At 30.9% G+C, this 10,841-nt stretch overlaps 1 pseudogene; it reads right to left on the minus strand.

Moving 5' to 3' along the window:
• Positions 1–7,724: 7,724 nt before the first annotated feature.
• Positions 7,725–10,459, minus strand: LOC106395587 (annotated as a pseudogene).
• Positions 10,460–10,841: the final 382 nt, after the last annotated feature.

Here is a 10,841-nt window from a genome sequence, read left to right on the forward strand (position 1 = left end):
TTCAAATTTTGAAAATAAAAATATGAAACAAAAGAGAAACATAAAAAAAAAGTTTTTCCACTCTTCCATATTTAGTGTTCATAAAGTCATGCTTTTTCAATCGAACACGAAACTCTGTTTGTTTACAGATAAGAAAAAAGTTGTGAAATTTTTTCATTAATTATTGTCCATCAAATTTATAATTTTCATATTAATTTAGTGAAAACTAAAATAAAGCAAAAAGATCAAAAGAAAACATAGAAAATAAGATGTCTGAATTGCGATGTATTGTTATTTAATTATAATTCAAGTGTTTTACAAATTAAGGTTCTTTATTACTATAAAATTATGGTAATAGTTATTAACACAAATTTAACTTATATAACAAATAGATTTTCATATATTGTTATAAAATAGATACATATTTACATGTTTCTACTTTTAATCGGTTTTGTTGGGTTTATTCGGTTTAATCGGTTATATACCAAAACCATATCCAAATCCTACGGTTTTTATAAAATTATATCCATTCGGTTTATATGGTATATACCAAAACCAAACCATATTGTCTATTTCGGTTCTATTGGGTACGGTACGGTTCGGTTTTACCATATTGAACAGCCCTAGTTCAACCACACTTTTTTTCTTTTGGAAAACTTAAAGTTCAACCGTATCATGTGTTTATGCATTATTTTATTTGTATTTTGTACTAATCAACCCCGATCATAAATATCCACCCATAGAAGGTATGAGGCCTCGGTACTATAGATATCGGTTCAATTCGATTTGAGTATTTTGGGTTTTAAGTAATTTGGATAACGGTTAAAAGATCCATTTCTTACATGACCTTTTTTTTGTTTGAATTCGGTCTCATTTGAATAGTAAATTTAGAAACTAGAAATACCCAGAAAATTTTGGTTCTCTTTTTAGTTTCAGTTCTGATTTAGTTATTTTGGAAAATTCAGGTAATTCGAGTAAATTATCGGCTATTTTGGATAAATTATCGAATAATTTGGATGATTTGGATAAAAATATTAGATAATTCAAATTATTTTGAATATTTTAGATAAAATATCTTGACAATTCAAATTATTTTGAATATTATATATATATATATATATATATATATATATATATATATATATATATATATATATATATATATATATATATATTTATTTATTTATATATTGGATTATATTATATGTATATATAATTAATATTTTATATATTCAGGTATCCATTTGGGTCTTGGTTTGGATCCAGTTATTTTAGATATAGAAATATGGGAACCATTTGGATATATAAAAGTTTAAATCTAGTTTTAGTTTTGGGTATTTTGGTTCGCTCTCGGTTCAAGTCTTTTGGTTTTGTTTTTTTTTCTTAGACCATCTTCAAAAAGACTCTCTATTTTGAAATTTGCAAAACTCTATATTTGAAGTTTAAAGGTATTCTTCTCCAAAAGCAAAATTTTAAACTTAACTTCAAAATTATTTTTATTTTATACTATGATCCGTATATTTGTCATAATTAATTTAAATTTATAAAAATAATAAAAAACTAACACATAAATACAAAAATATTACATCAATACTAATTAATAAAATGTTACACTAATATATAAAATTATAAATAAAAATACATTATTAAATATTAAATATCATATTATTTCATAAAATTATTTCCATATTGTTCTCATATATGATCAACTAGTGCATTTCGAAGTAAGAAATGACTCTCTTTATTTTAATTTTTAGATTACGAACTAAAAATTGTTGAAATATGTATCTTAATTTTCCGCCATATGATACATTATGTCTTCATGTACTTTTTCAAAAACAATTCATTAAGTTTCTTTTTTAATATTTTTGTTGTTTAAATCAAGTTTTAAAATATTTTAAATCTTATTTTAAAGTTTTTATTTAATTTTATGTATAAAATTTAAATTTATAAAAATAAATTTAAAACACTTTTGAGATATAAAATTTTAAGGATTAAAACGATAAAACGAAAAAAAATATTTAAGAATTATAAATATGTTGTATAGTTGTAAAAGACCAAAATGAGCTCTAACAGAAGAGTGGCAAGAGCTTCTCTGAAAAGACATGTTCTCTTATCGCTTTGAACATTCTCCTGGGTTCCAAATAAAAAATGAAAATTTAAATTTGAAGCTTTAAATAGTGAAACTATAAATATAAAGTTTCACCATTCAAAACTTCAAATTTGAAGTTTTGAAATTTATTTTTATCGAGCAAAAACTTTTATATTTAGTTAAGGTTATAGAGTTTATTTTGGAAATGGTAGGTAAATAGTTTGGCTGCCTCATCATAATTACTACTACTGAATAATACTGATATCCATCACATAAATTTTTGGTTGACTTTTTGAAGTTTGCTTATCAGTTTAGCCATTCGACGGAAATTTAATGCCACTAATAGATTAAACCACACCTAGTATATAGAGGCATTGAAATTTTGAGCATTTCCCTTTTCAAAAAAAAAAGAAACTAAACGTTTCTGTGTTTTAAAAAAAAAAAAATTTGTCATGTTCAAAGATAGACAGTTTATTTATTTTAGTTATTTTTATCGACATCAAATATTTATCAAGACATGCGAACTTACATGAATCAAAAAGATGCAAGCTAATTTTTAGCTTTTTTGAGAACTAGCTAATTTTTATCTTAGTATATTAATTATTAGGATAAATTTAAATGCATGATGTAAGTTTTTTTGAAATTAAATGATGTTTATATTTTTGTAGAAAAAAATTATAAAAATCATTTAATTTCAAAAAAAAAAAAAATTGATAACATTGATAACTTCCCTTTCTTTGATAACTTCGTTTTTAGCTGAAACTTAAGTTAACCAGTTTTTCGTCGAAATAGAAACACACGTATATACTTTATCAAAAAGAAACACACGTATATACGACATGCGTGAATATGTATTACAAAATAGGAGCACTGGAGCACTAAAGATTACCAAAATAAAAATAGGAGCACTAAAGTGCCTATGCAGGGTTATGGATTAATGTAAGTGTAGATGTTTTCTCGTTTCAAATACACATGCACATTGTAAAATTTATAATATATTTGATGAAAAGAAGATAGTTTCGAATGTGTACAAACTGCACGACACCGTAATTAATCATAACAAAAGTTTTATATATACATATGTGTTTATATGTTTTTGCTATTATTAGGAACAAATCGTAATTGTTCGGCCATTGTTTCACATATTGTCATTCAGATCAAGTTGAACTTTTACATGATAGGTTATGCATTTATAGAACCATAAATAAAACAGAGTAATCCCTCCGTTCCTAAAAGATCTATATTCAACTAATGTAATTTTGTTTCAAAAAAATACATATTTTATATTTCCAATGTAATTTTTGTCAACTAATAATGAAAAATTGTAAAGTTCAAAAACATTAATCGTATTTCTTAAAATCTTATTAGTTTAAAAATATAGAAAATATAAAATTACGAAAAACTATATATTTATAGCTAAGTTTTAATATGTTTTATTAAAAAATGTGAAAATTCTAAAACATAAATATTTTAGAAACAGAGTATTTAATACAGAAACCAAAAAAGTTAGGTGTGGAAATACAAAAAAACACAAGCGAAGAAAGTGACTATGACATCGACGTTTGAGTAGTTGAGAAGGGAGATTTCATATGTGCAAACGCATTATAACATATTCCTTAGTTTTCACGAAAAATATAATAATCAAAATGCCAAATTATTATTTATTGACAACAATATTATAGTTTAGAAAAAAACAAAAATGGTTTCATATATAAGTTTATTGGTCATCTATTTATAGTAGATAGAAACCAATATCATATTAAATTTATACTGAAACAAAAACTGTCCAATGTAGACTGTTTTGAATTATAATCTATCTTTTGATAAATAAAAAATTATGGAAATGTTAAATTTCAGTGCCTCATAATGAAACAAAAACTATAGAGTTTTTTTGGCATTTTTTCATTCTGACTCTTGTATATATTCCAGTTTAAGATTGTCTTTGAGAATAAAACAAAGAAAAAATAATTGATAATGATAATGATATAGAAAACCATTGGTAGGAAAACTAGTACAGGACGAAATATCCATTCTGTGAAAGTAGAATTTGATTGTTTTTTTTCTCCAAAATATCTCTATATATGCTAGCTATAATCTTTTTCGAAATATATATGCTATAATTGCGACTATATATGTTACCCAAGCTTTTGCGATTATACCTTTAAGGGAATCACTGATCCCAATACTCCCAAAACTAGACCAATACATGATTGTGAGTCAGAATAAAAAAAAGAACAAGCAATTATTAATAAACTCGTGAAAGAAAAGTGATATTAACTTGAGATCGCTTGACGAAGACATGTTGTAATTTAGTGTCACGACATCACATGCGAGTCATCTTGGCTCCAAACTAAGCTGATAGGGTTGATAATATAACAAAAGGGGGAGCCGTCTTGTCTTAAGCTTCAACTAACCATTTTTAAATAAAAAAATTATGCATTCGTAGTCACTTCTCATATATGCAAGCAAATGTGTTCATATCAAAAAGAAAAAGTTATAAAGAAAAAGTTATAATCTGAATTACTTTGTGTCAGTGTGAATGAGTTTCCATTGGTAATGAATGAATGATCTCATCTTGTTATTCGTTCGTCAACAAAAATACATTATGCAAAGGGTTCGGAGATTCAAAGATAAGTCAGATCAGAACCTACAGAAATATAACCACAGGAATGTATATATATGGTATCACGACTCAACAACCAGCTCGAGAAATTAAAGAGCATGCCTGTGTGAAGGTCTCATCTTTTGTAGATGTGAAATTCATTCGACTTTCAACAAATGAGCTACTATAAGCTAATTATTATGATAATAAAAATAATAATAATAAACCATCCAACCTATATAACATATTTATGTTGTTTTACAATCTGAATTCAACAGCCCAAAACTATACCAACTATACAGTATCCGTTAAGTGAACCTGCAATCTGATTGGATTCTAATGGTCTAGTAGCCTATGTTTCCTCGGCCAATATAAAAAAAATGACCTTTGGATCTTGAGACTTTTGATAGGGTTTGTAGTATAATTGGAAAAGCAAAAAGTGAGAATATGAAACAGGGCTGCCATTACGGTCCACTACTATCCAACCCATTAAGGCTAAATGAGCTCGTTTCTTCTTTCTCTTTTAACACTAGATTTTATTAATTTCATGGAGAATTTACATATTCACTGTGAAGTTCATGAGTAATCATGCGAGGGACATAATGATGAAATATAAACGAATGATTATTCAAAATCCTTTGCTTTGCTAACTTATCTGTCACTATGTTGCATCTCGCATAATCCATACGAAACTGTGTCTTCAAAATTTTCCTTCCACCATAGAACTTCATGTTTCCAATTATACGAATCAAAATGTAGAATCTGATTGTTCATTATATCCATCACCTTCTTGCTGTCTCCTTCTATTATGATTCTTCTGAAACCTCGGCTCCATGTATGCTTGAAACTCACTCTCTAAAGCATTCTTCACCGATCTCCCTACTCCTTGGCAAGCTCCTCTATATAAACCATGGTTATCTCTTTTGACCCATCCCGCTTTGCTTGGTGTAGCTAGGTTCAAGCTAGGTTCACAAAAGAACCGCCAACATTACATTTGATGCTTCCTTCTGGTGGTTTTTTCATGCTATGTTGCGATTTGTATGTTGATTATTTATTTTTTGTTGTGTCTCTTGATGAGGATTGTTATCCTGCCATTCCTTTGGATCTTTTTTTTCTTGAATCAACATCATTCTCCAACTGATATTCTTCTTTTGAAAAATAAGAATGTTCCTGCTTTCCACAATCTCCATTATATTAGACACAAAATGTCCCATATTGGTAGTTGAAAAGGATCCTAAGCAATATAAAAAATAGATGGACCAATTGGTTTTAGGTTGGAAGTTCATCTAGCTTAACATGGTATCAGAGCCCGATCCACGCAATTCAACCCAATCCACATCGATATAGTCCAAAGTTGGCCTATCGATCTTTATCTGAACATTCCGAGACTGACGCTCAAAAAACCATCATCTCGAGAGGGCGTATTAGACACAAAGTGTCTCACATCGGTAGTTGAAAGGAATCCTAAACAATATATAAAATAGATTGACCAATTAGTTTTAGGTTGGAAGTTCATCTAGCTTAACATCCAAGAAGGCAAGTCTTGAAAATTTGCCATATGTGAGTGTGTACTATAACGAAGATACTCTTCCATTTTTTCTTCTAGACTTGCTGTTGTACTATTAATAATAGTATTAGAAATCCCAGAAGCTCTCCAAACTGGTTTTGCATAATTACATTCTCCTGAGCTTGAAAACATCTTTTACAAATCGAATCTTGGGTGATATGTCCTTGCTTTAAGTTACTTCCAGTTGCAAGGCTCTGCGAAAGCATTCGCCATTGAAAATGCTTTAATTTCGAGGGAAATTTTGTCTTCCAAATACTCTGTTTGATCAACCTATTGCCTGGTATCGGTGTTATTGGTGTCAAATTGTTGTTGATGACTTCCTAGCCAGTAACCGGATTTTACAGTGTAGATTCCATCTTCATTGTAATGCCATCCAAAGATATCCAGATTTGCATTTGTGCATAGTTTAATTCTCAGGATCTTTATCAACGCTTTCTCCAATGAAAGTCTCCCTTAATTTAGTTTCATTCCATTTTCTCGTCCCTTCAGAGAAGAAAAGATTAACTTTGCCTTCATATATTTCATGTGTTAATCCTCTCGGTGGTCTAGGTGGATTATCAGGGATCCATAGATCTGTCCACGTATTGATAAGTGATCAATCACCCACAACGAATCTCATACCTCTCCGCAGCAAATCTCGACCATACAGTATGGATTTCCATGCATATGAGAGCTTCAATATTATCATAAGCAAACGAGACGCAAATTGAATGGATGATTGCTGGTAGGATGGTGATCAAGACTCATGACACTTCCACAGAAGAAGCCGTTTTTCGGGAATTAAATGGCAAAACTTTGAGCTTAACTTAGTCCAAAAAAAATCTTAAGACCGAGCCAGACGGCTGCGGTGCGCGTGTGTGGAGTCTTCTCTTCTAGACTTCTACTGAGCCGATTGAACCATGATAACACATGGTCATATATATAATGCTCAGACTTGTCTCTTGTTTCCGATGTAGGACAAACAAGAGTCATTCCTCTTCGACTTATTTTGGGCTCTTATATACTCAGCCCAAGTCATATTCTTTTCACATTTTCAATAAAAGCTCATGGCTTATTTAATTGATCCAATAGAAAGTCTTTCTTAATTTAGTTTCATTCCATTCTCTTGTCCCTTCAGAGAAGAAAAGATTAACTTTACCTTCATATATTTCCCGTGTTAATCCTCTCGGTTGTCTAGGTGGATAATCGGGGATCCATAGATCTGTCCACGTATTGATAACTGATCCATCACCCACAATGAATCTCATACCTCTCCGCAGCAAATCTCGACCATACAGTATGGATTTCTATGCATATGAGAGCTTCAATATTATCATAAGCAACCGAGACGCAAATTGAATGGATGATTGCTGGTAGGATGGTGATCAAGGCTCAGTGACTAACCACTAGTTATTAGATGGCATCGCAATGACAATAATATGTTTTCAATAAATGACACCAGTTACTTAAAAATTGATACCATACAAAAAACAAAAGTTCCAAAATAGAAATATTTAATTTCTTATTAATTCACTTCATAAAACAAATAAATTTACATTACACAAACGTACAAAAAAGCCGTATACCCTCCCAAAAGAGTTTTCTCTGACCTTCTAAACAAGTTACTCTTTCTAGAACCCTAACTTTCCTTCTTTATCTAACAACAATTTACAGAGACTAGTCCAAACCAAACCCAATATTTAAAACCCTTTGCCTTCAGTTAAGGATGTTGAAGAAACAGAGTTGATGATTGCTTGATTTAGTTGAACAGAGCAACAGAGACTCCAAAATCGTCCTTGTTGTGGTTTATCCGCGAAAATTCGATACCTTGTCTGCACTGGGGCTCTCTGGGCTTTGATCTCATCAACATTAACAACGCCTAAACCAAATTGTTTGTTCAAATCATGGTAGAAAACCGAGGTTTTCCGAGGTGTACTATAAGCGACCTGTGATTGCTTTGCGATCAATGCCTGTAATAAAACACCAGGAACAATTAGATTGGCCTATCATAAAATCTATTAATGATACTCAACTGTACTTACAGCTTCATGCTCGACCCCACAGATAATCTTAACCCGTAAATAAAATCACAAAATCTCTTAATTAATCATAACCCAGAAACCAGAAGAAAGGCGTTAGTGATGAAACAAACCAGAATATCTAGCGGAAGATCTTCAAGTTCTTGACTTTGACCATCGGACAGCTTCTTTGATGAGATTTTTCCGATGAAAAACGAATCTTCAATCTCATCAGCAAGTGATGAAACTAGAATCCTCTTCCTCCCAAATCCTCTCTTATTATACTGAACCAACTCCAACTCAAACCCTAAGTCCCTAACCCTCCATATTCCACATAACGACTATGCTTGTAACTCGATCTCTAGGCTATGGTTCTCTTCTTCCCCAATGCCATTGTCCTTGAAGTTATTAAATTCCCGAAAGTTTCTTATATCTGCATAAGAAAACGTTTAAAACAGATCTTTTTGGAGTTTTAGATACTCCGGGTAATCTTACTGGAACCCTCACTAATGATACCTCAAAAAGCAAGAGCAGCATCCAAGTGAAACTAACGTTGTACTTCAACGCCTCATGAAAGTGATGAGAGTCAAATGGTTAACCAAAGTAAACCAATGGTTTGTAGTAAGAAAACCTGATATTATAATTGTCCTAAGTTAATGGAATTGTCTTTCCACTAGTGACGTGTGATAGTAATGGGTAGTTACTTTGTCTTCTTGTGTATTTATAGACATCCATGTATTGTGAGTAAAGGATATGAAGAGAAAATTGACTTAACTTGTTTCTAAGTCTTTGGGATCCAACAGAAAGTGAAACCAACGTTGTACTTCAACGCCTCATGAAAGGACGCAAGAAATTGATAGTAATGTGAAATGGGAAAGTCGTGAAGCAACCCATAAAAGCAGTCTTGTGGACTCTTACAAGCTTCACTTGTGCAAAGTGTTATTGACCGAACAACATAGAGAACCCAACCAGGCATGAGCATATTCCACTTAAATGTGAACATGGACTTCCCTTTTATCTTGTCACACTCGCGAATAAAACCACTCCAAAGCCAGCCCCCCATCTGCCATTATCAATACGAGAAGAGAGCCGGTAACGTGACAGATAGTGGCTAATAAACAGAATCGTCAAAAGTGATGTAGAAAACTGAGGGAGAGTAAACAAAATCCCAACTGCGAGAACCCATGGTTTTGATTGCTTGACACTGAACAAGAACGCTTAACTAAAGTGTGAAACAACATTGCGCTAGAATCCTCCCATGACGCAAAGATACCATATCGGAATGTAAACATGGAGATCGGCGCAAGCGAGACGTCAGTTCCAAAGTTACATAACTTCCATATGAAACACATCAACGGATGTCCGAGATGGGTTGAAGTTCTGGCACTTGTTTCTATAAGACTTATGTAACCAAAAATAAAATCCAAAATATGGAACATGTTTTTCAAGCCTTGAAACAACCACTAAATTCTTTTGACTAATTGATTTTGGCCATACTTGCATCGTGTCTATGCAAAATCTGCATAGCGTTGACCCCAAAATATGATGATAATGTAAGCAGCACCAATTGCTTTACTATCATATTCATATTTGTCAAAAACCTTCTCAACATGGATCTCTTTGTTGTGACCTTCCTCACTTCGTTGAACACCATCTGGCGGTTCTTTATTGATATATATAAGAGGACTAGCAAGATCAATAAAATTACCTTGGTTTTTCTTAGCAATCAGTAATATTAAATTAGGAACATGTCCTATTGATAATAGTTGAATCCAACTTAAAAAAACACACAGCTCATTATTCTCATTTTATACTAAATAAAAGATAATAAAATAACGGTAAATTACCGTCCGTTGAATACACATTTTGTTACCTCCATTTTAATTTCAAGATAGTCAGTTCCCAATTCTCCCACCACTCAGAACCCACTTACTCAATATTTAAAAACTGTCGACTAAATTTAATCCAAAGCTTACGATTTCATATAATAGGTTATGAAATAATATTCATACATTCTGAAAAAGGACAATAATAATATTGATTCCTTCCTTTAGGTTTCTACCAAATGAGGATGATTAACCTATATTACTCTATTATAATAAAATTATAATTTAAATCTATTACATACACGAGCCATAGCTGTGAAACTAAATATAATATTACAATTAATTAGGCATCGGGTATAAGAAATCATATTATTCATGTTCAATGCAACAACTAATCGACAACATCTTCCTTCACCTAACAATAACATTTTCCTCATTCCACATCATGGTTTCTACCAAATTAGGATTTTAGCTAAAAATTAATTAATAATTACGATTATATTTTTTTTAATAAATCTAAATATAATTTAAAAATATTAAAAACAAATTATCAAATTACGACTTAATGGCGGGTTTCGGAATTTTACCGAGTTTTATCGAGTTTTTAAAACAATGAGTGTTTAGCTAAATTAGAATCAGATTATATACGAATCACCGAATTTGGCGGTTGAACTACATATAGGTCATGTATGAAAGCACTGGTCAATACAATTATAAATGTATTATGTTACACAATTTTTAAATATATAGTCTTTTAATTACCTAATCTTTGTTTTCT

The sequence above is a fragment of the Brassica napus genome, chromosome C9 (genome assembly GCF_020379485.1).
Source record: "Brassica napus cultivar Da-Ae chromosome C9, Da-Ae, whole genome shotgun sequence".
Lineage (NCBI taxonomy): Eukaryota > Viridiplantae > Streptophyta > Magnoliopsida > Brassicales > Brassicaceae > Brassica > Brassica napus.